This window comes from Heterodontus francisci, chromosome 13, assembly GCF_036365525.1.
Source record: "Heterodontus francisci isolate sHetFra1 chromosome 13, sHetFra1.hap1, whole genome shotgun sequence".
In the NCBI taxonomy this organism is placed as follows: Eukaryota; Metazoa; Chordata; class Chondrichthyes; order Heterodontiformes; family Heterodontidae; genus Heterodontus; species Heterodontus francisci.
The window spans coordinates 9,383,390-9,410,360 of record NC_090383.1 but is presented as its reverse complement, the minus strand read 5'-3'; the positions used below and the strand labels follow the sequence as shown (position 1 = coordinate 9,410,360).

General features: G+C 44.6%; 1 protein-coding gene across 4 annotated transcripts in view; it reads right to left on the bottom strand.

Moving 5' to 3' along the window:
* Positions 1–26,971, bottom strand: part of pak5 (p21 protein (Cdc42/Rac)-activated kinase 5) — a 225,675-nt gene that overhangs the window by 121,907 nt on the left and 76,797 nt on the right. The window contains exon 1 of one of the 4 annotated variants that reach the window (XM_068044338.1): positions 15,873–15,927. The exons of the other annotated variants lie outside the window; for them this stretch is intronic. The gene's annotated coding sequence lies outside the window, so the exon portion shown is untranslated. Of the gene's footprint in view, positions 1–15,872; positions 15,928–26,971 lie in introns of those variants that run through there. 4 annotated transcript variants of the gene reach the window in all.

Below are 26,971 nucleotides of genomic sequence, written 5' to 3'. Positions count from 1 at the left end.
AATTCTTCTAAACGCCAACGAGTTTGGCCAAACTTTTTCCTCATAAGGCAACCCCTTCATTCCAGGAATCAGCCTAGTGAACCTTCTCTGAACTGCCTCCAATGCAAGTATATCCCTCCTTAAATGAGACCAAAACTGAATGCAGTCTCAACAACACCCTGTACAGCTGCAGCAAGATTTCCATACTTTTATACTCCAGCCCCCTTGCAATAAAGGCCAACATTCCTTTTGACTTCCTAGTTACTCGCTGAACCTGCATGCTAACTTTTTGCAATTCATATATGAAGACACACCCAGATCCCTCTGTACTGCAGCATTCTGTAGTATCTCTCCATTTAAATAATATTCTGCTTTTCTATTCTTCCTTACCATAGTGGTCAACTTCATATTTTCCTGCATTAAATTGCATCTGTCAAATTTTTGCCCACTCACTTAACCTATCTATATCCCTCTGCAGACTTTGTATTCTCCTTGCAACTTGCTTTCCCACCTATCTTTGTATCAACAGCAAATATGGCTACAATACACTCTGTCCCTTCATCCAAGTCATTAATATAGATTGTAAATAGTTGAGGCCCCAGCACTAATCCCTGTGGCACCCCACAAGTTACAGTTTGCCAACCTGAAAATGACCCATTTATCCTGACCTTCTGTTTCCTGTTAGTTAGCCAATCCTCTATCCATGCTAATATATTACCTCCAACACCAGGAGCTGTTATCTTGTGCACTAACCTTTGATATAGAATCTTATGGAATGCCTTTTGGAAATCCAAATACATTACATCGACTGGTTCCCTTTTATCCACAAAGAACTCGAATAAATTTGTCAAACAAGCTTTTCCTTTCATAAAACCATGTGACTCTACTTGAAATGCTGGCCTAGCCAACAACACTCATATCCCATAAACAAATAAATAAAGTCAGAGGAACAGTTAGAATTGGGTTAATCTCGGACAACCAGAGCAATAATTGAAATAAGTGAATTATGGTTTAAAATCTTGACCAGATATCATTCATAAACTGCCTAACCATAGAACAAAGAAAAGTTATGGCACAGAAAGAGGCCATTCAGCCCATCGTGTCTGCACCGGCTGAAAAAAGTAGCCACCCATTCTAATCCCACCCTCCAGCACCTGGTCTGTAGCCTTGCAGGTTACAGCACTTCAATTGCAGGTACCTTTTAAATGAGTTGAGGGTTTTTCTGCCTCCACCACCAGTCACCCACCACCTCCCTCTAATCCTTCTACCAATCACCTTAAATCTTTGCCCCTGTAATTGACCTCTGCGCTAGGGGAAACAGGTCCTTCCTGTCTACTCTATCTAGGCTCCTCATAATTTTGTACACCTCAATTAAGTCATCCCTCAGCCTCCTCTGTTCTAAGGACAACAACCCTAGCCTATCCAATCTTTCCTCAAGGCTGCAATTTTGGAACCCTGGCAACATTCTTGTAAATCTCCTCCGTACTCTCTCCAGGGAAATTATGTCCTTCTCGTAATGTGAACAGAACTGTACGCAATACTCCAGCTGTGGCTAACCAGTGTTTTATACAGTTCCAGCATTGCAGCCCTGCTTTTGTATTCTATACCTCGGCCAATAAAGGAAAGCACTCCACATGCCTTCTTCACCACTTTATGTACCTGTCCTGCCACCTTCAGGGACCTGTGGACATGCACTCCAAGGTCTATCACTTCCTCTACCCCTCTCAATATCCTTCCGTTTATTGTGTATTCCCTTGCTTTGTTTGCCCTCCCCAAATGCATTACCTCACACTTATCTGGATTGAATTCCATTTGCCACTTTTCCGCCCACTCAACCAAACCATTGATATCATTCTGGAGTCTACAGCTATCCTCTTTACTATCAACTACACGGCCAATTTTTACATTTCCCACTCATGCCTCCCACGTTTAAGCCCAAATCATTAATATATACCACAAACAGCAAGGGAGCCAATACTGAGCCCTGTGGAACGCCACTGGAAACCGCTTTCCATTTGCAAAAACATCCATCAACCGTTACCCTTTGCTTTCTGTCACCGAGCCAATTTTGGATCCAACTCGCCACATTCCCCTGTATCCCATGGGCTTTTACTTTTCTTAGCAGTCTGCCATGTGGGACCTTGTCAAATGCCTTACTAAAATCCATGCAGACAACATCAAGTACACTACCCTCATCGATCCTCCTTGTTACTTCCTCAAAAAATTCAATTGTTAGTAAGACACGACCTTCCCTGAACAAATCCATGCTGACTATCTCTGATTAATCCGTGCCAAAGAGACAGTTTATCCTATCTCAGAATTGATTCTAATAATTTGTCCACCATGGAGGTAAGACTGACCGGCCGATAATTATTTGGCCTATCCCTCGCACTCTTTTTAAACAATGGTACAACATTTGCAATCCTCTGGTATCTCATCTGTATCTAGTGAGGATTTGAAAATGACCCTCAGAGCATCTGCTATTTCCTCCATGGCTTCCTTTAACAACCTGGGATACAATCCATCGGTCCTGGTGATTTATCCACTTTCAAGGATGTCAGACCCTCGTGTACTTCCTCTCTCCTTATGCTTATCGTATCTAATACTTCACACTCCTCCTCTTTAACTACAATGTCTGCATCATCCCTCACCTTTGTGAAGACAGAGACAAACTACTCATTAAGAATTAAAATGAAAAATGCTGGAAATACTCAGCAGGTCTGGCAGCATCTGTGGAGAGAGAAGCAGAGTTAACATTTCAGGTCAGTGACCTTTCATCAGAACTTGATGGAATACTCTCCACTTGCCTGGATGGGTGCAGCTCCAACAACACTCAAGAAGCTCGACACCATCCAGGACAAAACAGCCCGCTTGATTGGCACACCATCTACAAACATTCACTCCCTCTACCACCAACGCACAGTGGCAGCAGTGTGTACCATCTACAAGATGCACTGCAGCAACGCACCAAGGCTGCTTAGACAGCACCTTCCAAACCCGTGACCTCTACCACCTAGAAGGACAAGGGCAGCAGATGCAAGGGAACACCACCACCTGCAAGTTCCCCTGAAAGCCACACACCATCCTTACTTGGAACTATATCACCATTCCTTCACTGTCGTTGGATCAACATTCTTGAACTCCCTTCCTAACAGCACTGTAGGTGTATCTACACAACATGGACTGCAGCGGTTCAAGAAGGCAGCTCACCACCACCTTTTCAAGGGCAATTAGGGATGGAAATAAATGCTGGCCTAGCCTGTGACGCCCATATCCCAGGAACAAGTAAAAGAAAACCAGGGGGCTGTAGATTTGGCAGTACCACCCTTTTTTTTGTGGGGACACGTCTACACTGTGCCTGTAGAATCCCGCTTTTGAATACCTCCCACTGATTTATCACCGATTTCCCTTCAAGTAGCTTTATCTAGTCCACTTTCGCCAGATCACCTCTCAGCTTCGTAACATTTGCTTTCTCCCAATTTAGAATTTTTTTCCCTGTTCTATCTTTGTCCTTTTCCATAACAATGCTATGGTCTAACTGTACTATGGTCACTATCTCAAAAATGGTCACCACTGCTACTTCATCCACTTGCTCAGCTTCATTTCCTAAGAATAAATCTAGAATTGTACCCCCTCTCATTGGGCTCATTACTTCTCTTGAATGCAGTTCAAGAATATTTTGCCCTCTGTGCCCTTCACACCGTTTGTATCCCAGTTGATATTAGGGTAGTTGAAATCCCCAACTATTATTGCCCTATTGTTTTTGCACTCAAAAATTTGCCTACATATTTGTTCTTCTATCTCCCTCTCACAATTTGGGGGTCTATAGTACACTCCTAGTAGTGTGGCTGCCCCTTTCTTATTTCTGAGCTCAACCCATATGGCTTCATTTGATTATTCATTTAGCATATCATCCCTCCTCACAGCTGTAATTGATTCTTTAACCAATAATGCTACACCCCCTCCTTTTTTATCCCCCTCTCTTTCCTGCTTGAGAACTCTATTTCCAGGGATTTTGAGCTTCCGTTTTTGCTCCTCTTTAAGCCAAGTTTCCGTTATAGCAATGATATCATGCTGCCATCTGTCTACCTGTGTTCTCAGCGTAAGTATCAACTTAACAGATCTATTTATCTGCTACTGTTCTAAGGTCTACTGCTGTGTTTAAGTTTTAAATAGAATCTTTTAACCTGTGAATTAGGATGCAGATAAGCTACAACTTTTACATTAATACAAACCAATTTCAGGTGTGCATCAACCTGGAAGTGCATTCATAACTCAGAAGTCAGGTCTCTGACTCCCAGGCGAAACTCACTCCAGCAGACTGTCTCACATCAGCTTGAATGCAGTGAAACAGACTTTAATGGTGACCAGGCAGTCCACTGAACTTCCTTGTGACTGCAGAAACTTATTTTTCAATGCTTTTAATACACCTGCTTGCTCTCTCCCAACATTAAAAATTAGCCTCCCAGGAACAGAGCACCACACTTGCCTCCAAAGACACTTCTGCACAGCTGCTGTCCTATGGACCTCAGTACAGCCCACATTTGGCTGCATACCTTCAGCCTAAAGCCAAATACCTATTTAAATTTATCGGAAACTTTGAACAAAAATAAAACCAAAACATACTGTTGCATAAATTCCATACAAGAGCCCATTAATGTGATATTACTGCCATAAATGGAAAATATTTGACACATAAGGCACTGACACTATACTTATAGCCTGCTGTATGGAAATAGGTGCGAGAAATAATACGTATTCTCAATCACACTTCTCTCAAGATAAACTAAAATATAAATGACTAAAATGCAGCATTCAGTACTGAGATAGCTCTAATTATTGAAAGCATAAGATTTATATGTCTTCTGTATATGAAATATGAAGAGGGAGAAAATGAGGGAGAGGTGCTTTAACCTAACCTCCTACATGTCATAGCTCCAGCGACCCGGGTTCAATTCTGCGTACTGCTTGTGTGGAGTTTGCAAGTTCTCCCTGTGTCTGCGTGGGTTTCCTACGGGTGCTCCGGTTTCCTCCCACATGCCAAAAGACTTGTAGGTTGATAGGTAAGTTGGCCATTATAAATTGCCCCTAGTATAGGTAGGTGATAGGGACAGGTGGGGATGTGGTAGGAATATGGGATTAGTGTAGGATTAGTATAAATGGGTGGTTGATGGTTGGCACAGACTCGGTGGGCCGAAGGGCCTGTTTCAGTGCTGTATCTCTAAATCTAAATGTCCTATCCAAGCTCTGGGTGCGGATTGTGCATTTTATTTCCATAGCATTGACATCTCTCACCTCTTTTTGCACGCAGCCTCTATTCAGAGCTTTATAATATGAGTTCAATTATCATGTAGAAATAGATAGTTATAAATATAGTTAGTGCAGCAGCAGTGTTAAATATCAATCGGCAAATAGAATGATTAGGAAATGTATCAAAAAGGACAAGGGGAGGGAGGAAGAAAGGACGGAAGGATGGAGGGAGGGAGGGAGGAAAGGAAGGAAGGAAGGAGAAAGAAAGAACCAGATAAGGAGACAAGAGAAAGCAAGTCAGAGCAATGGAAAGGAACCACAGCGAGAGAGAATGAGTGAAACACAGAAAGCGAGACAAAGAATTAGAAATTAGGAAACATGCAGTAATACAGAAATAGACATTAACACTCTCCTTTGTGAGCAATGCCCTGTTAATTAGCAAATTTAATGAAATTCACTCACGGGCGGAAACAGGGACCGGGAAACACTCATGTTAAATGTTCTATGACAACATAAAAAACTGTTTCTAATGGGAAAAGAACCATAAGTGAATTGCTGGGGAGATCATCATGTGCAGTTCTGGAAAGTGGCAGAGAAAGTGTTAACTCAAACACGAAAGGGTTTGAGCACAAGCCTTGCAAGTGAAGCAGAATGCTACACATCCTGATCTTGTGGAAAGCAAGACAAATATACATGGATACTGGATGCAAGCCAATTTTTAAATCCAGTTTTAGGTACTGTTTCCAATATATACATTTAAATAGAATGTTATAATCACTTAACATAGTAACCACAAAGTAATTGTTTCCATTTTAAATTGATGAGATGCTCTAAATAGGCTGTTCTGCCTCCTAAATGTCCCAAGGTCCCAGGATCCTTCCTCCAGCGATCCCAGATCCTAAAACCTACCACCATGGTCTGGGAGCTCGCCCTTGTTAGTGCTCTAGAACCTAGGATCCTCCCTCTTAGTGCTCCCAGGCCCTGAATTCTGAGACTCCATTCCAGTACTGCCAGATTGCAGGGCCTCTTACAAGTACTCCAAGGGCCACACCCTACTAGATCAGTGTCCCTGATGATACTAATTGATCAACAGCTCCATTCCTTTAATTCTCCAACTAATGCCATGGGATATGTCCTAGTATTATGCAATAATACATGGTACAGCATCCATGCAATAAAGAAGCACAGCCGAATCACCATGAGCCCTGCATAAGATCATTTCTAGTATATTAAACTGAATAAATTTAATTACAAATAAACCATTATAATTTTGACATGTCAAATACTGCTGACATGCATGTGTATTTGGGAATAGATATCTTGTGCTGGATTTTGTTCCCAGACTGGCGTCGGTTTCTGTGGCGGTGCGGGTGGGTGGGGGGGGGGGGGGGGGAGGTGCGGGGGGACAGGGAGACGGACAATTGAAGCAGCAGCAGCCACCACGGAACCCAACTCCGAGATTGAACAAAGAACAGTACAGCACAGGAACAGGCCATTCGGCCCTCCAAGCCTGCGCCGATCTTGATGCCTGCCTAAACTAAAACCTTCTGCACTTCCGGGGTCCGTATCCCTCCATTCCCATCCTATTCCTGTATTTATCAAGATGCCTCTTAAATGTCTCTATGGTACCTGCTTCCACCACCTCCCCCGGCAGCAAGTTCCAGGCACTCACCACCTCTGTGTAAAGAACTTGCCTCGCACATCCGCTCGAAACTTTGCCCCTCTCACCTTAAACCTATGTCCCCTAGTAACTGACTCTTCCACCCTGGGAAAAAGTTTCTGACTATCCACTCTGTCCATGCCGCTTATAACTTTGTAAACCTCTATCATGTCGCCCCTCCACCTCCGTCGTTCCAGTGAAAACAATCCGAGTTTATCCAACCTCTCCTCATAGCTAATGCCCTCCAGACCAGGCAACATCCTGGTAAACCTCTTCTGTACCCTCTCCAAAGCCTCCACGTCCTTCTGGTAGTGTGGCGACCAGAATTGCACGCAATATTCCAAGTGTGGCCTAACTAAAGTTCTGTACAGCTGCAGCATGACTTGCCTATTTTTATACTCTATGCCCCGACCGATGAAGGCAAACATGCCGTATGCCTTCTTGACTACCTTATCCACCTGCGTTGCCACTTTCAGTGACCTGTGGACCTGTACGCTCAGAAATCTCTGCCTGTCAATACTCCTAAGGGTTCTGCCATTTACTGTATACTTCCCACCTGCATTAGACTTTCCAAAATGCATTACCTCACATTTGTCCGAATTAAACTCCATCTGCCATTTCTCCGCCCAAGCCTCCAACTATATCCTGCTATATCCTCTGACAATCCTCATCACTGTCCGCAACTCCACCAACCTTTGTGTCGTCCGCAAACTTATCAGACCAGCTACATTTTCCTCCAAATCATTTATATATACTACAAACAGCAAAGGTCCCAGCACTGATCCCTGCGGAACACCACTAGTCACATCCCTCCATTCAGAAAAGCACCCTTCCACTGCTACCCTCTGTCTTCTATGACCGAGCCAGTTCTGTATTCATCTTGCCAGCTCCCCTCTGATCCCATGTGACTTCACCTTTTGTACCAGTCTGCCATGAGGGACCTTGTCAAAGGCTTTACTGAAGTCCATATAGATAACATCCACTGCCCTTCCTTCATCAATCATCTTTGTCACTTCCTCAAAAAACTCAATCAAATTAGTGAGACACGACCTCCCCTTCACAAAACCATGCTGCCTCTCGCTAATAAATCCATTTGTTTCCAAATGGGAGTAAATCCTGTCCCAAAGAATCCTCTCTAATAATTTCCCTACCACTGACGTAAGGCTCACCGGCCTATAATTTCCTGGATTATTCTTGCTACCCTTCTTACACAAAGGAACAACATTGGCTATTCTCCAGTCCTCTGGGACCTCACCTGTAGCCAATGAGGATGCAAAGATTTCTGTCAAGGCCCCAGCAATTTCTTCCCTTGCCTCCTTCAGTATTCTGGGGTAGATCCCATCAGGCCCTGGGGACTTATCTACCTTAATGCTTTGCATGACACCCAACACCTCCTCCTTTATGATAATGAGATGACTGAGACTATCTACACTCCCTTCCCTAGGCTCATCATCCACCAAGTCCTTCTCCTTTGTGAATACTGATGCAAAGTACTCATTTAGTACCTCGCCCATTTCCTCTGGCTCCACACATAGATTCCCTTCTCTGTCCTTGAGTGGGCCAACCCTTTCCCTGGTTACCCTCTTGCTCTTTATATATGTATAAAAAGCCTTGGGATTTTCCATAATCCTGTTTGCCAATGACTTCTCATAACCCCTTTTAGCCCTCCTGATTCCTTGCTTAAGTTCCTTCCTACTGTCTTTATATTCAAGGGATTCGTCTGTTCCTAGCCTTCCAGCCCTTACGAATGCTTCCTTTTTCTTTTTGACGAGGCTCACAATATCCCGCGTTACCCAAGGTTCCCGAAATTTGCCAAACTTATCCTTCTTCCTCACAGGAACATGCTGGTCCTGGATTCTAATCAACTGACGTTTGAAAGATTCCCACATGTCAGATATTGATTTACCCTCAAACAGCCGCCCCTAATCTAAATTCTTCAGTTCCTGCCTAATATTGTTATAATTAACCTTCCCCCAATTTAGCACCTTCACCCGAGGACTACTCTTATCCTTATCCACAAGTATCTTAAAACTTATGGAATTATGGTCACTTTTCCCGAAATGCTCCCGTACTGAAACTTCGACCACCTGGCCGGGCTCATTCCCCAATACCAGGTCCAGTATGGCCCCATCCCTAGTTGGACTATCTACATACTGTTTCAAGAAGCCCTCCTGGATGCTCCTTACAAATTCTGCCCCATCCTAGCCCCTAGCACTAAGTGAGTCCCAGTCAATATAGGGGAAGTTAAAATCACCCACCACTACAACCCTGTTACCTTTACATCTTTCCAAAATCGGTCTACATATCTGCTCCTCTACCTCCCGCTGGCTGTTGGGAGGCCTATAGTAAACCCCCAACATCGTGACTGCACCCTTCCTATTCCCGAGGTCCACCCATATTGCCTCGCTGCATCACCCCTCCGAGGTGTCCTCCCGCAGTACAGCTGTGATATTCTCCTTTACCAGTAATGCAACTCCCCCACCCCTTTTACATCCCCCTCTATCCCACCTGAAGCTTCTAAATCCTGGAACATTTAGCTGCCAATCCTTTCCTTCCCTCAACCAAGTCTCTGTAATAGCAACATCATAGTTCCAAGTACTAATCCAAGCTCTAAATTCATCTGCCTTACCTGTTATACTTCTTGCATTGAAACAAATGCACTTCAGACCACCAGTCCCGCTGTTCTCCACACCATCTCCCTGCCTGCTCGTCCTCTTAATCTTACCCGCCTTATTTACTATTTATTTCACTTGCTGTCCTACTGCTCTGGTTCCCACCCCCCTGCCACACTAGTTTAAACCCTCCCGAGTGACGCTAGCAAACCTCGCAGCCAGGATAGTTGTGCCCTTCCAGCTTAGTTTAGACCCAACCTTCCCAGTGACAGGATAGGCCGATGATGGCCTTCCCGCCCAGAGGCCAATTGAGGCCCTTAAGTGGCCTATTGACAGCCAATTAAAGGCCTCCCCACCGCCACTGGGATCTCCCTGTGGGCTTTGGATTGGGAGGGGGGGGGGGGGAAGTCCCTCTTTGTGGGCAATTCGTGGCCCACCGAAGACGCCCCTGGGAACCACCTAACCCATGGGTCACCCCCTCCCCCTGGACTGAACGTCCACTTCCCTTCACCCGGGCCTACCGACCGGCCCCGCCTCACCTACCTCTATTCAGGGGTTCCAGCACTGGGCCTGAATCCAAGGCTTCTGCAGTACCGACAGTGGCCACCGCTTGCAGTGGCACTGCCGATACTGTTGAGCTGCTGGCCTTATGATTGGCCGGCAGCTCTTAATAGGGACGGGGATCCAGCCACTAAGTCTTTAAACGAATGGGGATCCCACCTCCTTAAACTTTGACCCCAAAGGAGCGGAGGAGCGCTCTGGGGTGGGGGTCAGAAAAAATGCAGAGGTGGAGTTCCCCCCGTTTTATCGGCCTGGCTCCGGGAGCCCCGCCGCCTCCTGCATAAAATCCAGCGCATTATCTGTCCCTGCATATAACTATATATGTGCGGTAAAATACTGATCCATAACACAACTCAAAGAATAGTTTAAATTTTATACTATAATTTTGGAACAGTCTGGCATTAGGCAAGTAGCAAAAACATTTCAACTCTTCAATGTTGGGGAATTTGGAATTACTTCAAACCACCCACAGATTAGACAGTTATATGCAGAGATGTATACTATCAGGTCAACAGGGTTACATCCTGAGGAGATGCAGGCTCATTTTAAGACCTAAATGAATTCACAACTTCTTTCCTACCCATGTTAAAAAGTGAATCTATATTATTCAAATTATAGCATTGTTTATTAAAACAATTGGATTTTAAAGTGAAAACATATCAAAAATTGATTTGCATTATGTGACCTTGAAAAATAATGACAAAATGTGATGGCTTACTTTGGTTTACTTGGCCTTTAAAAATATCTTTATGGGCCGAATGACCTTTTTTTTAATGTTATAGGATTCCATCTTTTTGTAGCCTTTTTATAGCTCGCTTCTTAATAGAAGATCTATGTTTGAAACTAAAATTGCTCAGCCACAAGTCACAAACCCACATTTTCTACAGCATGTCCCTGTTATGAACTCACACCAAGTCCCGTTCACCCATCCTGTGCTCGTTGACCTACACTAGCTCCCGCCCAGCAATGCCTCAATTTTAAAATTCCCATTCTGGTTTTCAATTCTCTCCATGGCCTTGCCCTTCCTTATCTCTGTAACCTTCTCTAGCCCTACAACCCTCTGAGATCTCAGTACTTCTCAAATCCTTCAGCATCTCCGATTTTAATCGCTCCACCATTAGTGGCTATGCCTTCAGCTGACAAAGCCCTAAGTTCTGGAATTTCCTCCATAAATCTTTACATCTCTCTCTCTCCTCCTTTAAGACCATTCCTTAAAACCTACCTCTCGACCACATTTGTCTTAATATCTCCTTATGTGGCTTGGTATTGTATTTTGTCCTGTGAAGCGCCGTGGAAAATCTTATTACATTAAAGGGGCTGTATAAATGCCAACTGTTGTTGACTTCATGAAGGAGATAGGTCTAGAAATTTGTGGATGCCATGTCCAATATGGTGTGTAGTGTGTACATTCCATATCAGAAGCCTGTCATATAGGTAAAGGCTCCAGTACAGGCACCAGGACCAGCATTTGAAACAGCAGTCTGGCCCTTTACATTAGGAAATAGGTGGCCTAATGTCTGTTTGAGACCCCCTTACCGAAATTGGCTCGCCTGAACACAGCTGGCCTTCTGAATTCAGGATAACCCTTACAAACGAAGGCCTGACAGCATGTGGCACCTTCCACATAACCTGGGAACACGTGTTGGGAAAAATGGTCCACCTTAAGGTAGCTGACAAGTTAAGCCAACCCAATAGTATCGTTTATCAGGTATATGCCCCAAGTACACATCTCCAACAAGCTCTACCATTTTTTTGCTGGCTCATGCCCAATTCCTCACACACAGCCGTAGTTCTATGATTGCTTGCCATACATACTTCAGCAGGATATATTCAAGTTACAATTTAAAACTTACAGCTTCAAAGGTGCTTGCACATGAATGCTAGTAACACAACCTAGCTGCAGACACACTGGATGGGTTGCGGGTTGAGCACATGTCTGTCACAGTGTATGCGATCCTTCAACTTACAATATTTGAAGACCAGCTCTCTCCTTTCATGACATGATGCCGCAACATACATACCAGCGGCAAGATTTCTATACAACTGCAGAAAATCTTTTGCTGCTTTCTATGAAAACCACATGGACAATGCATACTCATTAAAAGACAAGGTAGATTAACACATTAGAATTCTTTTCTGACAGCAAGTTGAGCAGAAATGTGACGAGTGTCTACAAGAAATGGGAATAGTACAGCAAATTAGGAGGAAATAAAAGTATCAGTGAATCACTATGATTTCCTACAACAAAATTACAGTGCCAGTGAATCATGGCAAATCTAAGAAAATTAGCACATCACGCTTAACACCTCCAAGAAGCACACGTCACATCAAACTCTCTGCAAGAATTCAGCATGACTGCAAGCATAATCTGGTACTGCTAATATAATATTTTAAAAGATGCCTACCAGTTGGTGAATATCGTCTTTGTTTACAACTCTGTAATTCTCCCACACAAAAAAAAACGCCGCAAAACTATTCACAAGAAGAAATGAATGAAGGGAGATGGAAGTTTTTGGTGGAATGTGAAATGTTTGTCAATTCGACTTCCTTCAAAAAAAATACTCGTCGGGCACCAGCAGTTATTACGGTGTGTCAGAGGATACTGTATTGTATAGTGACAGATAATTGATCTCCTATGGCAATGTTCATAGAAAAAAAATTCTCTTGCTATAAGTGTCACTGCTTCTTTCCCATTCCCAATTCTTTTTGTGTCCCTGTTGTTCAGTTTGTTTGCCATCTTTTGTCTTTCTCCAGATATCACACTTTCTATGTTGCTCCCATAAAAATGTTCTTTCACTGATCAATTCAATTTCTCTTACCTTTCTTAAGGTCAACACTGCGGGAGGATATGGAGTCTAGAACTCTGGGAATACTGAAGGGGAGGTGGTGCAGACTGGGAGCATGAATGAGCAGATGATGAGGACTGGGAGAACTGAGAGCAAAATATGGAGCCTGAGAGCAGTGAGGTGAGAATAGGGGGGCTTGGAATACTGAGGGGGTGGGGAAGATGAAAACTGTGAAGCTCTAAGGTGTGACGATGATTTAGGAAACGACCATGCTCCCTGAATAGAGGAGGAAGTCCAGGACGGGTCCAGAACCATAGTTGTGGCGACCAGAAAGACAATACAGGTGCCATATCAGAGTACAGTAAATTCCAAGGTAGCAGTGAAAGGAAAGTGAAAGGGAATGGATGGGAAATCACAAGATTAAAACATGGCCACATTTCTTGTGTGGGGGAAGGGAGATGAATTGATATGCGTGAAGTGGCACACAAGATATTGGGGAGGACGACCCAGTTGTACTAAGGAAGGTTCATTAAAATGGGCAAAATTAAAGGCCCAGGTAAAGGTCTGCTCGGGTCTGCAAAAAAAAACTCGACCCGAGCCAGACAGAACCACATCTGACCTGAGCCTGACCCGACCCTTCCATTTTTTCCTGCACCCAACCTGACCCACCCATCAGTTAACTTACCTTCCGTTTTTCACTTACTGCTGATCTGCACAAGCTTAAAATAACTGTAACAAAACCACCTTTCTAGTCCAAAAATTAAATTAACATTGGAGCCACTTACCTGTGATAGAGCGTGTCCGACCCCGCCCGACCCAAGCCCGAATACCAGACCCAGAAGTGAAACCCCACCCGACCCGAACCCGACACATGTCGTCGGGTCCTGTCGGATTCGGGTCGGGTGCAGGCCTTTAGGCCCAGGCCCCTGAGAAGGGATGTGACTCGGAGGGAAAAGTTATTGGGTTTACAACAGGATTTGCATCATATATATTATATATTGCACCATATTTGCATAATATATGTTTTGAAAATTATATTATTCTGTGTCGTCATTCTGCTAGTTTTTTTTTTAAAGCATGTGGTTCTTTGAGGAAACAACATGGCCACTGCAAGAAATCGTGAAAAAAAAAACTTTCTGAACAATTAGATCCGTACATTTTATAGCAGTTGCTAGTTTTTGGTTGCTAACTTTTAAATAAAAGTGAGCAATTTGATTTTTCTGTATAGTTTGGTGGCTTGTGATCTGCCCACTGGTTTGTGATTGGTAGATTTTCTCACTGGGAGAACTAAGTGTGTGCAATTCTCAGGTCTGCTTTGACCCTCGCCCATTCTCTCTTAGCCCAGCCCCAAAGAAAACGCACAATTTTCAGGCCCCAGACACACATGGATCGGTTTTCTGGAATTTTCTGCATGAACCTTTTGAATAGTTACAATGATCAACATCCCTCAAACATTCTAAGTTCTTTAAACAAAAAACATCTGACAAAAGACAATGCATCGTTGATGGACACATTTCTGATCAGTCAGAAATATTCCATGGATACGTTTATATTGCACTTGCAAGCACAATGGACTACATTTTAGCAGGAAGATTTAAGCAACCAATAACATAAGCTGGGAGGTGCTCAAAGAAACCTGTAAGCCTGTACAGTTTAAGAAAAAGAGAAATAAAATGTTACAGCTAGAGATACGGATTAACCACAAGATTGTGACTGACTGGTTTGCTTTTTAGCTCAACTGAAGTTGCAATGTAACTCACTTCAGTAATCTATTAGATCTTTGCACTATAGATCTCAGTTGCTGTATAAAGCACGAGGGATGAGAAGCTGAACACCACAGGAAAGTGGTAGGATGACATACAGAGCAATATAAGGGGGTGGTAATAAGAAACAGTGAAAACATGAGATGTTGGTAGGTGACAATATAAGGGGGTGGTGAGCACACAAGAGGGTGGCAACAACCCACTGAACAACATGAGGATTGCAAGAACTTTTATATAATCGCAAATTTTCTATTTCCTAATGCAGACACCGGAGATTGAGATTAAATGAATACTGGCAAGGACCTGAACAGAGCACTGTCCAGAGCTTGTGCTATTAACAGTCCCAACAAACCAGTTTTGATGGAGACCATCATACAGGAGTTGCAATGCAGATAGGCTTACTCTGGTAAATATGGTTAAAAGGCCACTGTGCTAACGAATTTGATAAAGTCCTCTTTTATAGTACTGTCATCACATACATTCTCAAGCTGGCTGTGAGTCATATCGCTGGCAATACTCATGGGGAAGCTACAAGGTTCTATTGTATTTGCTGCAACATCTTACAGAGCTGTCTGCTGTAGTACATTTCCCAAAGGAAACAATAATTTATTTTCTGGTTTTGTTTTGTCTGTGAGTATGTATATGTATGTGTTATGTGTATACTTGCATTAACAAAGGTAACATTGATGTATTACTTCACTGTGAATGTACGCCTCACTAGAAATATTAACCCCCACTGCGTTTTTAAAATTGTATAAATCATACAAATGTGAGAAGTGTAAATTAAAACTGACTAAATCTGGTTTTGGAAGCATTAGCCAAGCTAACATTTTAATTTATATCCTGCCAACAAACTCCTTTCCACAATCCAAAAGCCATGATTAGGTTCATAATGCTAATATAAGTAAATATACTGTATCTATCAAGGAGTGAAAGCTGAAGAAAACACGGGCTAAAATCTATTATACTATGCATGCACATTTCCTAGACAACATAAATCTCCTGTATTTTTTTTATATTACCCTATCTCCACAGTCTAAAGTGTGTTTTCCATTAGTGTTCAAGAAACACGACTGAGTCAAATCATTAAAATACTCAACAAATATTGCACTGACACAGAAACCATTGGGAAATACATAATAAATCAGTATCAAAGGACAGAATACCCCAGGTAAAATACTGTTTTATCTGCAAATATTACAGCTAAGCATAAATTATTTAAATTTTTCATGATTTTTTTTCCCCTGTATAAAATACTTACCCCAATAATGGTGGAAATCAGATTATCAGCAAAAGAACCTATGCAGCTCCCCTACACTGCAGCTCATCTGCAAAAAAACAATAATCAGGAATTCCACATATGAGACAGTGTGAAACAGAATATGTTGCCTGCCATTTATCTTGATGATCTATGCACCGTATTTACCAGTGAACACAGTATCTTCCTCACAGTCAAAGCTGCTCTCTTTGGCAACACTACAGCAATGATGGACATTTCCAGACAGCAGATTCACGCAATCCCTCAGCGAAATGAAAGGTTCAGATGCAGCATTAGTCAGGAGGTATTAACAAGAGAACCAAATAAGATAGAGGAGACACACAACAAACATCTGTTTATGTCCTTTTTTAAAAAAAAATCCACGTAATTAGTGCAATGCCCTTAACTGAGAGTCATGGATGCAAATGAATCTACTACCAAACCAGCTGATGTGTTGGCTGACTGCATCAAACCAATGTGTGAGAAGCAGTTCACAGGAGGTCATTCAAAGCACCATACTGTCATGGTTTCTTCATAAATCGTGATGTCAATGTTTTTGTTTTATTTTGAATTTATTTAAAGTACGTGATTATAAACAAGACAGCAACTGAGACGAGCCTGTTTAAATTGGAATAATTAACTTTCCCCTCTCAAGCGATTCTCTCCCGGATTTCCCCAGGCTCTGCAGTATGATGCGATACTGTGGCTGGGAATTAAGCATTAGGCAGGTGCAGAGTAAGTGAAGTAGAATTCTGTACTGGCAGATCATTCAGCTACATGGATTAAGGAAAACAATACTATGAAAGATCATTTACTTGTAGTTCCACGCCAAGTAGATGCCAGAAAGATTAGTGTTTCCATCATACATGTTCCTCTTTAACAGGACACTTTTTTTGGTGGGGGAGAGGGAGGGACAGAAGCATACATCCTATGATAAATACTTAGCATTTTATGTTTCTGTATTCCTGGAGTTCGTTTTAACGAATTATTCTTTGATATTTTCATAGTACTGAATATTAAAGCATGTGTTTGGAAAGCCGAGTGAAAAGAAGGACAACATTTCAATTTGTACAGTCTCAGAATGACAATGATGTAAATCAACTTCAATCGATTTTCTTTGACTACAAAAATATTTAACTTTTTCCAGTTGAAAAAGTATTACTGATACTAGAAATATAGGGCTGGAATTTGTAGTTCCGCTGCTGCTCGTGGAAAATGGTGGCCGTTCCCCACGGGACCCGCACCAATGTGATTACGCAGCGGGGGCCATTTTCCATATCCACGGCGGCTGCCCCCACCCCCCCCCCAATCATGTGGTGGGGACGGCACTGGCAACACCATCCATGGGCATCGCCAATGCAGTAGCAGGTGCTGGCACCATTTTCAAAAGCTGCCAGCCCTGCAGACAGCTCAACAAAGTGCAGAGTAGACCCTTTCCCCACCTCGGTGTTGCCAGATTTCCCTGCAGGGGAAAGTGAAGGTGGGTGAGTGCCACTCACTGTGCTGAAGATCAAGAACTGAAGGTAAGATCGCTGTGGATTAGATTTCAGTTAATGCAAACATCTAATTTAAATATTTAAACCAGGGTACCCCCTCAGAGGGGCTGCCACGGAGCTTCCCCGCCGCCAGGAAGATCAAGCCCGGCATCGGGTTCCATGGCGGGCCACTGCCACTCCAATTCTCTGCACCCCCCGAACCAGGGAAAAAAAACACAGCCCATAATCTGCCAATACCAAGCTGTGACAAATATGCTGGCTTGCAAATGAACCACAACTCATTGCTAGTTTCTCTATGAATAGTCCAGTCAGCTTCTCTCGTGGAGAAATTTACTATACAACATGGCGAGCAAACATAGAACTTCTCTGTATGGGACTGTCATGCAGGCCCCCATCTGCCAAGAATGAGACACATTAATTTTGCCACTTGGACACTAAATTTCAAATTGTTGCTGGGAAGAAGAGAAGGCCTGTGACAAGGGGTTGCCAGGCCCCCGGCTGGAAAGACAGCTTTGCATACTAACAGAGTTTGTCACATGACTAACTTGTTTGGCAGTCTAGGTTTATTTTTTGAATTGAGTTTTAAACTGAGAGCTGGCAGAAAGCAGACTGCTCCAGGACTGAAGCAGACCTTCTCTCTTGTCTGTCTGCTCCCATCTCTTTCTCACGGAACTCCAAAACCCACTGAACACAGATGAACCCAAAGACAGAATAGTCTCCTACAGTGAACAAGGTTTAAGAAGAATACTGGGCCCCAACGAAATGCAAAATCTACCTACAATCAAGGACTCTAGTGAGCTTGAAGAACCGTAACAACTACTCTTCAGATATTACCTCAAACCTTTACACTATTTTTCTTCTGCTCTTTTCTGTCCCAATCTGCGTTTATTGTGTATGCATGCTTGCGTGGGCCCATCCTGTATTCGTAGGCATTAACCGAATTAGAGTTTAAATTTAATAAATTTCAATCCTTCTTCTTTAAACCCAAGAAAACCTGTGTGTTTCTGCTGGTTTCTTTGCCTTATAATTGGAAAGCGGTGAATAAGGATTCATCAAAGGGGAGCTAAAAACACTGTTTTTAAAAATAAAACCCTGTTACAGTAAGACCAGGGGAAGGCTGAAAGGGAACCAGAGATCTCTTTCTCACCTGGTCGTAACAGGGATACTAATCACAATTTCAAAAGAACTGTGTGTAATTCCTAAATGGCAAATTCCTGATTCGAGGTAGGTCAGAGTGAAAATCCCAGAATTGAAGGATAAGCCAGCCTGCTGTATTTCCAAAAGTTCTCCACATCCAAAGCAGCAGCATTTGCTGAATATCAAGTGCATGTAACTTGCCTGCCCAGTGAAGAATGGTGCGAATTATGGAAACTCAAAAATCTAGAAAGGTGGATAGGAAAAAATGAACCATGACGGCACAGTGGCTCAGTGGTTAGCACCGCAGCCTCACAGATCCAGGGACCCGGGTTCGATTCTGGGTACTGCCTGTGTGGAGTTTGCAAGTTCTCCCTGTGACCACGTGGGTTTTCGCCAGGTGTTCCAGTTTCCTCACACAGCCAAAGACTTGCAGGTGATAGGTAAATTGGCCATTGTAAATTGCCCCTAGTGTAGGTAGGTGGTAGAGAATATGGGATGACTGTAGGGTTAGTATAAATGGCGTGAACAACAGATGCCCCTCTACATTGCTTTCATTGATCTCACCAAAGCCTTTGACCTCGTCAGCAGACGTGGTCTCTTCAGACTACTAGAAAAGATTGGATGCCCACCAAAGCTACTAAGTATCATCACCTCATTCCATGACAATATGAAAGGCACAATTCAACATGGTGGCTCCTCATCAGAGCCCTTTCCTATCCTGAGTGGCATGAAACAGGGCTGTGTTCTCACACCCACACTTTTTGGGATTTTCTTCTCCCTGCTGCTCTCACATGCGTTCAAGTCTTCAGAAGAAGGAATTTTCCTCCACACAAGATCAGGTGGCAGGTTGTTCAACCTTGCCCGTCTAAGAGCGAAGTCCAAAGTATGGAAAGTCCTCATCAGGGAACTCCTCTTTGCTGACGATGCTGCTTTAACATCTCACACTGAAGAGTGTCTGCAGAGTCTCATTGACAGGTTTGCGGCTGCCTGCAATGAATTTGGCCTAACCATCAGCCTCAAGAAAACAAACATCATGGGGCAGGACGTCAGAAATTCTCCATCCATCAATATTGGCGACCACGCTCTGGAAGTGGTTCAAGAGTTCACCTACCTAGGCTCAACTATCACCAGTAACCTGTCTCTAGATGCAGAAATCAACAAGCGCATGGGAAAGGCTTCCACTGCTATGTCCAGACTGGCCAAGAGAGTGTGGGAAAATGCCGCACTGACACGGAACACAAAAGTCCGAGTGTATCAAGCCTGTGTCCTCAGTACCTTGCCCTATGGCAGCGAGGCCTGGACAACGTAGGTCAGCCAAGAGCGACGTCTCAATTCATTCCATCTTCGCTGCCTCCGGAGAATACTTGGCATCAGGTGGCAGGACCGTATCTCCAACACAGAAGTCCTCGAGGCAGCCAACATCCCCAGCTTGTACACACTACTGAGTCAGCGGCGCTTGAGATGGCTTGGCCATGTGAGCCATATGGAAGATGGCAGGATCCCCAAAGACACATTGTACAGCGAGCTCGCCACTGGTATCAGACCCACCGGCCGTCCATGTCTCCGCTTTAAAGACGTCTGCAAATGCGACATGAAATCCTGTGACATTGATCACAAGTCGTGGGAGTCAGTTGCCAGCGTACGCCAGAGCTGGCGGGCAGCCATAAAGACGGGGCTAAAATGTGGCGAGTCGAAGAGACTTAGTAGTTGGCAGGAAAAAAGACAGAGGCGCAAGGGGAGAGCCAACTGTGTAACAGCCCCGACAAACAAATTTCTCTGCAGCACCTGTGGAAGATCGTGTCACTCTAGAATTGGCCTTTATAGCCACTCCAGGCGCTGCTCCACACACCACTGACCACCTCCAGGCGCGTATCCATTGTCTCTCGAGATAAGGAGGCCAAAGAAGAAGTATAAATGGGTGGTTCTTGGTCGGCACAGACTCAATGGGCCGAAGGGCCTGTTTCAGTGCTGTATCTCTAAATAAATAATAAATAAATAAAAGAGGGAACACAGAAATTTAGTACTCGCATGTTTAGGATTTAAACAATATTTGAGGAATACTTAAGATTTTTTTAAAACTTTCTAATAAAGATGACAAAAATTACCATTGTTTCCCTAAATTCTGGTCCTTCCTGTATTTCGCTTGGTTTGTTCAGCCCCAGCACAGTAGTTTAGTTTAGAGATACAGCACTGAAACAGGCCCTTCGGCCCACCGAGTCTGTGCCGACCATCAACCACCCATTTATACTAATCCTACACTAATTCCCATATTCCTACCACATCCCCACCTGTCCCTATATTCCCCTACCACCTACCTATACTAGGGGCAATTTCTAATGGCTAATTTACCTATCAACCTGCAAGTCTTTGGCATGTGGGAGGAAACCGGAGCACCCGGAGGATACCCACGCAGACACAGGGAGAACTTGCAAACTCCGCACAGGCAGTACCCGGAATTGAACCCGGGTCGCTGGAGCTGTGAGGCTGCAGTGCTAATCACTGCGCCACTGTGTTGCCCACAAGCAGCAAAGTAGTGATAGTTCATCTTCACACAAGTACAGTACCAGAGAACTTCACACAAATGTAAAAGTTTTAAAAATTCTTTCATGGAACGTGATCATCGCTGGCAAGGCCAGCATTCTTTACCCATCCCTAATTACCTTTAAGAAGGTGGTGCTGAGGCGCCCTCTTGAACCGCTGCCGTCTGTGTGGTGTAGGTACACCCACAGTGCTGCTAGGAAGGGAGTTCCAGAATTTTGACCCAGCAACAGTGAAGGAATGGTGATCTAGTTCCAAGTCAGGATGGTGTGTGGCTTGGAGGGGGAAGTTGCAGATGGTGGTGTTCCCACATGTCTGCTGCCCTTGTCCTTCTAGGTGGTAGCAGGGGGTTTGGAAGGTGCTGTCGAAGGAGCCTTGACAAGTTGCTACAGTGCATCTTGTAGATGATACTCACTGCTGCCACTGTGCACCAAGTTGGAGGGAGTGAATGTTGATCAAGTGGGCTGCTTTGTTCTGGATGGTGTAGAGCTCCTTGAGTGTTGTTGGAGCTGCACTCAACCAGTCCAGTGGACAGTATTCCATCACACTCCTAATGTGTGTCTTGTAGATGGTGGACAAACTTTGGGGAGTCAGGAGGTGAGTTACTCACCCCAGAATTCCCAGTCTCTGACCTGCTCTTGTAGCCACAGTATTTATATGGCTGCTCCAGTTATGTTTCTGCTCAATGGTACCCCCCAGGAAGTTGATGTTGAAGGATTCAGCAATGCTGTTGAATGTCAAGGACAGATGGTTAGATTCTTTCTTGTTGAAGATGGTCATTGCCTGGCACTTGTATGACATGATTGGAATGTTACTTGTTACTTATCAGCCCAAGACTGAACATTGTCCAGATCTTGCTGCATGCGGACACGGACTGCTTCAGTATCTGAGGAGTTGTGAATGGTACTAAACACTGTGCAATCATTGGTGAACATCCCCTCCTCTGACTTGATGATGGAAGGGAATGTCACTGATGAAGCTGGTGAAGATGGTTGGACCTAGGACACTATGCCTGAAGAACTCCTGCAGCAATGTCCTGGGGCTGAGATGATTGGCCTCCAACAACCACAGCCATCTTCCTTTGTGCTAAGTATGACTCCAACTGGAGAATTTTGCTGATGATTGAGAGTAGACTGATGGAGTGGTAATTGGCTGGATTGGATTTGTCCTGCTTTTTGTGGGCAGCATATACCTGGGAAATTTTCCACATTGTCAGGTAGAAGCCAGTGTCATAGCTGTACTGGAACAGATTGGCTAGGGGCACGAAGATCCATTGCATCAAGTTCATGTATCATCAAAATAGACTTCCTGAATTTTTATGTCACCTTTCGTGACATCTCAAAGTGCTTGTGAAATGTAGTCATTGTTTTAATGCAGGGAAAGGTATGCTTTCGTTTCATGAACTGATCCACCAGGATTTTAATTTTTTTTTGTTTCATGGAACGTGGGCATCACTGGCAAGGCCAACTTTTGTTGCCCATCCCTAATTCCCCTCGAGAAGGCGGTGGTGAGCAGCCTTCTTGAACCGCTGCAGTCCATTTCGTGCAGGTACACCCACAGAGCTGTTGGGGATGGAGTTCCAGGATTCTGATCCAGTGACAACGAATTACAACGTTGAAAACCTGTGTTTCCATTATGTGCCTTGCTTCAGTGATTAATACAGTAAATTTTAATAAGTGCATTAAAGTGGCAAATTCAGCTCTTATTTCGACCAATGTAATTTTCAGGCTTGATCTTGTGGGTCTTTGAGTGTAAGTTCTGGGTGAAATTTTTTCTTCCTGAAATACCAATTAAACCCACTGATAGAATATTTCTAACCATCATCCCCAAATCATTATGCAATTTACAGAATGTCTTTGCACCATATTAAATATTTGGTAAAGTATGTTACTTGATATGTTTTGAAATGGAAGAATATGTCATGATCTCTTGAGAATTTTAAGCTGTAATTAAGGCAAATTAACTGTTACAGAAACCTAAATACTTATTGCAAGGGCTAATGAAAACAAAATGTTACGTTGATGTAATACTGAGAAAATGACAAATTTAACAGCAGTTTACTGATTCCAGTCTCATTCTCAATTGGCCCTACCACAATCACCTCATTTTTGTGGAGCCACCAATATCATTAACTTTGAATTCCATCAGCAAATTTCCCACATGGACTTTTAATGTGGAAAATGCATGTGCTTTTCAGATATTTCATTTCAACATCTTGTTATATGTACAGCTTTGGTATTATCTTAGCATAGCAAGTTAGGACTCTCTTTCCACCTCCAAAATCTTGTACTGAACACACACTAGACTGACAGGACAAAAAGCTATGCCCTTTTTGCTGACTGTGAGTGTCCAACATGACACCAGTACATCTATTCTGACTGTACTCTCAGTTACAACTATTTCATTTACATAGTGCCTTTAAACATAGTAAAATGTCCCACAGGAGTGTTATCAAACAAAATTTGACATGGAGCCACATAAAGAGATATTTGGTTGGATGACCAAAAACTTGGTCAGAGAGATAGGTCTGAAGGAACATCTTAAAGAAAGAGAGAAGGGTAGAGAGGGGGAGAGGTTTAGAGAGGGAATTTCAGAGCTTAGGGCCTTGGCAGCAGAAGGCACAGCTGTTGACAGTAGAGCATTTAAATTGGGGATGCATAAGTGGCCAGAATTGGAGGAGCAGATATCTCGGAGGGTTGTGGGGCTGGAGGAGGTTAGAGAGATAGGGAGGGCAAGGCCATGGAGGGGTTTGAAAACAAGCATGAAAACCTTAAAGGCATTGCTCAATCAAGAGCCAATGTCGGTCAGCGTGCACAGAGGCCATGGGAGAACAGGACTAGGACATGGGCAACAGAGTTCTGGATGAACTCAAGTTTATGGAGGGTGGAAGGAAGAGGTTTGCCAGACAGCGTTGGAATAGTTAAATTTAAAGATAACAAAGCCATGGATGAGGGGCTTAGGAGAAGATGAGCTGAGGCAGGGGTAGAGTCAGGCAGTGTTACGGAGATAGAAATAAGCATTCTTAGTCATGGCACGAATTTGTTATCAGAAGCTCATTTCGGGTCTAGGCACAAAGAACAGCCAGGCGCTGCGCAAATGACTACTGGCAACACCTATGCAGTCATATTCAGCTGGCCTCAGACACCAGAAACATCAGAGGAATGTATGATGGCATTAAGAGAGCTTTTGGGCCAACCATCAAGAAGATCGCCCCCCACAAATCTAAATCAGGGGACATAATCACTGACCAACGCAAGCAAATGGACCGCTGGGTTGAGCACTACCTAGAACTGTACTCCAGGGAGAATGTTGTCACTGAGACTGCCCTCAATGCAGCCCAGCCTCTACCAGTCATGGATGAGCTGGACGTACAGCCAACAAAATCGGAACTCAGTGATGCCATTGATTCTCTAGCCAGCGGAAAAGCCCCTGGGAAGGACAGCATTACCCCTGAAATAATCAAGAGTGCCAAGCCTGCTTTACTCTCAGCACTCCATGAACTGCTTTGCCTGTGCTCGGATGAGGGAGCAGCACCTTAGGCCATGCGCGATGCCAATATCATCACCCTCTATAAAAACAAAGATGACCGCGGTGACTGCAACAACTAACGTGGAATCTCCCTGCTCAGCATAGTGGGGAAAGTCTTTGCTCGAGTCGCATCTACCATGAGGCACAGTGTGGCTTTCGTGCAGAGAGATCGACCGTTGACATGCAGTTCTCCCTTCGTCAGATACAGGAGAAATGCCGCGAACAACAGATGCCCCTCTACATTGCTTTCATTGATCTCACCAAAGCCTTTGACCTCGTCAGCAGACGTGGTCCCTTCAGACTACTAGAAAAGATTGGATGCCCACCAAAGCTACTAAGTATCATCACCTCATTCCATGACAATATGAAAGGCACAATTCAACATGGTGGCACCTCATCAGACCCCTTTCCTATCCTGAGTGGCGTGAAACAGGGCTGTGTTCTCGCACCCACACTTTTTGGGATTTTCTTCTCCCTGCTGCTCTCACATGCGTTCAAGTCTTCAGAAGAAGGAATTTTCCTCCACACAAGATCAGATGGCAGGTTGTTCAACCTTGCCCATCTAAGAGCGAAGTCCAAAGTACGGAAAGTCCTCATCAGGGAACTCCTCTTTGCTGACGATGCTGCTTTAACATCTCACACTGAAGAGTGTCTGCAGAGTCTCATCGACAGGTTTGCCTGCAACGAATTTGGCCTAACCATCAGCCTCAAGAAAACGATCATGGGACAGGACGTCAGAAATGCTCCATCCATCAGTATTGGCGACCACGCTCTGGAAGTGGTTCAAGAGTTCACCTGCCTAGGCTCAACTATCACCAGTAACCTGTCTCTCGATGCAGAAATCAACAAGCGCATGGGAAAGGCTTCCACTGCTCTGTCCAGACTGGCCAAGAGAGAGTGGGAAAATGCCGCACTGACACGGAACACAAAAGTCAGAGTGTATCAAGCCTGTGTCCTCAGTACCTTGCTCTATGGCAGTAAGGCCTGGACAATGTATGTCAGCCAAGAGCGACGTCTCAATTCTTTCCATCTTCACTGCCTCCGGAGAATACTTGGCATCAGGTGGCAGGACCGTATCTCCAACACAGAAGTCCTCGAGGCGGCCAACATCCACAGCTTATAGACACTACTGAGTCAGTGGCGCTTGAGACGGCTTGGCCATGTGAGCCGCATGGAAGATGGCAGGATCCCCAAAGACACATTGTACAGTGAGCTCGCCACTGGTATCAGACCCACCGGCCGTCCATGTCTCCGCTTTAAAGACGTCTGCAAACGCGACATGAAGTCCTGTGACATTGATCACAAGTCATGGGAGTCAGTTGCCAGCGTTCACCAGAGCTGGCGGGCAGCCATAAAGGCGGGGCTAAAGTGTGGCGAGTCGAAGAGACTTAGCAGTTGGCAGGACAAAAGACAGAAACGCAAGGGGAGAGCCAACTGTGCAACAGCCCCGACAAACAAATTTTTCTGCAGCACCTGTGGAAGAGCCTGTCACTCTAGAATTGGCCTTTATAGCCACTCAAGGCGCGGCTCCACAAACCACTGACCACCTCCAGGCACTTACCCATTGTCTCTCGAGATAAGGAGGCCAAAGAAGAAGAGTCATGGCACGAATTTATCAGAAGCTCATTTCGGGTCAAATATGACACGAAGGTTGCCAACAGTCTGGTTCAGCTTCAGACTGTTACCAGGGAGATGGAGTTGGTGTCTCGGGAACGGAGTTTGTGGTAGGCACCCAAGACAATGGTCTGGATTTTCCAGTGGGTGTTCGAATCCTGACGTCGGGCCTGTATGCTGATCCTGAGCCCGCCCATCTCATCAGTGCATTTGTTAGCACATCATTCTGGGAGGCGTCTTCCAATTGGCCGCCTCCGCCTTGCGGGGTGGGTGGGGTTCCTGAGGCTGCATACTCAGAGGGGCCGCAGCAAAGTCGGGCTGGTAGCCCCTCCGAAGCAGGCAGGTGACTGCGATATGGTGATGCCCTCGGTTGCTTGCACTGACGTCCACAAATAAAGAGGCCCGAAGCCGGTAAGGCCATCAGAGGAGAGGGGAAACCCCTCCACTGGACTAGTACTGGCACAGCTACAACCTTTCATCCTCCGGCCCTGTCATTCGGGCATGGAGCCTCTGTCTCCGATGGCCCCCTGGTCTGCCACTAGGAGGCCACCTTGATCCAGCTGGTGGGCTACATATACATCAGTGGGGCTGCTCTGATGGCTGGAAAATGCCGCCACTGTCGCAAAATGGCCCCCAAGTAGGGCCTTAATTGCCCTGATTGGCTGCTCACCTCCATGCAGCAGGCAGCCATCCCGGTTCCCAATCTCGCACACCCCCCCCACCCCCACCCACCCGTCGCTTGGAAAGGTCACTGGAGGCGGGAATTAATCAGGGAGCATCCCCGATGCA